Source organism: Etheostoma spectabile, chromosome 7 (assembly GCF_008692095.1).
Source record: "Etheostoma spectabile isolate EspeVRDwgs_2016 chromosome 7, UIUC_Espe_1.0, whole genome shotgun sequence".
In the NCBI taxonomy this organism is placed as follows: Eukaryota; Metazoa; Chordata; class Actinopteri; order Perciformes; family Percidae; genus Etheostoma; species Etheostoma spectabile.
This window is the reverse complement of record NC_045739.1, coordinates 7,328,508-7,330,820: the sequence shown is the minus strand read 5'-3', so window position 1 is coordinate 7,330,820 and position 2,313 is coordinate 7,328,508. Positions and strand designations below refer to the sequence as shown.

Here is a 2,313-nt window from a genome sequence, read left to right as displayed (position 1 = left end):
ACACACACACACACACACACACACTCACACTCACATTTGCACAGACACTTGAAGGAATGTCAGAAATGCCAGTAGGAAGGATGAGGGGCAGTGGGAATACAAAGAGGTCCATCTCCTCAGAGGGGAAGAAAAACAGGGCAATAAAACCGTCATGTCAAGCCAAGAATCTGCTGATGACACACATACATATACGCAAGTTCAGAGAGACAAAAGAGAATCTGTCAAGCAGATAAAGCCATCACTTCTCCTTTTCATCCCTGGTTTTGTCCAGAGGTGTCCCCCTTTCACCTCTCCTCTGCCCCGCCAACACTTGTCAGGCAAGAGAGTCATTAATGTTTAGCTGGGCAGTGATGGCAGCGCTGACAGCACTCATCTGTCTAAGAAGACAAGATGAGAGAGAGGGACAGCCCATCAAAGGATGCCACTTAAAAAGTAAGAAGGAATAAAGAGGGGCAATCGGGGGGGGTGGATGGACGGACAGGGAAGAATCCCATCTTTCTTTGCAAAGTTAAAGGTTACGTCACCAAGGTGGGCTATAAAAATGATGCTATTGTCATATCTATCCTCCCCTTTCTATTTCTCTAGCCATCCTCCACCTACTCAGCCCCCATCTCCCCACCACTCCACGTGCTTGTCAGCAGTTTGATTCAATACCTGCAGGTTAGTTACTCATTGAGCTGAGGAGGGACCAGAGCCGACGGAGGTGTATGGACGGCTGTCTATGGGCAGCCACTGGTGGTTGGGGGCTGCTGTTTGATTGACAGATTTGCCTGCGTCGTCCATTCCCGCCTGTAAAGACAGAAGACACAAAGCACAGGAAGTAGAGGGAGGTAAATAGCTTTGAATATGAATGGTACACTGCAGGGGCGGTTAATAATTGGGAAGTGTTGGACTATTAATCTGAGAGACAAGGCGATGTTGGGTGTCCACTGCTGTAGATCTCTGACACCAAACTGTACAGCCTTCACTTCTGAATACAGTTACAAGATCTAATGTTTCCCATAAGCAATTCACAGAATTATCACAACCACAATAACAGCTTGCATTGCTTTAATAATGCCATTATCCTGTTATTCAATTTCAAGCACTGATGGACCTCTAATGAAAGACTGACGCCATAAATCAGAACTTCTCAGAACAAGCTTTCTCTAGTATCGAATCAATTCTATTTTTACATTGTGTGCTGAATTTTTTCATGCACTTTATATTTGCAACTAACGACTTATTGATTGATAACTTTGGGTATGCAGTCTTCCAAAATGATGTGTAGAAGAATTTGTGCCTATGTGAACATGTCCAAATATCTGAGTGCAATGTAGTAAACAAGTGTTTCCCTCCATCTTTCCAGATATGTCAGAAGTTAATGGAGAATATGCTTTGACTGCCGTGACAAGTTAAGTAGAGGGAGCGAGACCATTGTCTTCCAAATCAGCTGTCAGTGTGTTTCTGCTGTCAGCAGTTTAACTCACTACCTGCCTGGTTAATCATCGAGCCGCTCTGAGCTGCTGGAGGTGCACGGCCCACCGTCACGGACCCCCATCCTTGCCACAACAGGACAGCATCTGATTGACAGATTAGCAAGCACTGCCGCTTTTTCAAAGAAAGACTGGGGGAAAATAGGGTGGAGAGTAGTGATTGGAATTGAAGGAGACTCAAAAAGGAAGTGTGAGGTAGAGGTGTGTGTGGGTAGTTAGGGTGGCAGAATGAAGGTTAACAGGTCTTCTCTTCTATTGTATGGGTGCTGAGGAATATAAAGTTGTGTAATGGTCCTTTATGTACAGAAAGTTTTTGCAGTAGGAGAAAGTGGAATAGATGGGTAAAATGAGAACGTTTATAGGACTCTACAGATATCAGTGGACTGTGTCAGTGAGAGTTAGATGGGCAGATAAAAATATCATGGTGTCTAAATAATCAAAGCAGATCATGTATGACTTGTCTCATCCGTTTTCATGACTGTTTTTAAAACAAGAATGTCAAACATTGTCTTGATGGCAGACAGTTTCCCCGGGGCATGCTGGACCAGGAAGACTAAGGAAGGAGAGAGGAGACAGTCTGACAAATAAGGTTTCCTTTGAAAGTGAAATTGCCTCCCCTATTGGACATTAACGCTGCTACAACCAACATTTGCCTCCCCCCCACCCTGATAAGGTTACCACCACTCTAGTCCTCTTCCGCTTGTCTGATTCCCTCATGCCCGCCCTCTGAGGTTTGATTTCAAATGGAAAAATTAATGGGAGAAAATTAGCCTTGGGCCTCGCTCTCCTCCACACTTGGCCGACTATTCCATTGTGACATGAACACACACACAGTGCA

General features: G+C 44.7%; 1 long non-coding RNA gene across 1 annotated transcript in view; it reads left to right on the top strand.

Annotated features, from left to right (window-relative positions):
• Positions 1-2,313, top strand: part of LOC116693041 (uncharacterized) — a 22,567-nt gene that overhangs the window by 492 nt on the left and 19,762 nt on the right. The gene's annotated exons all lie outside the window — the stretch shown is intronic.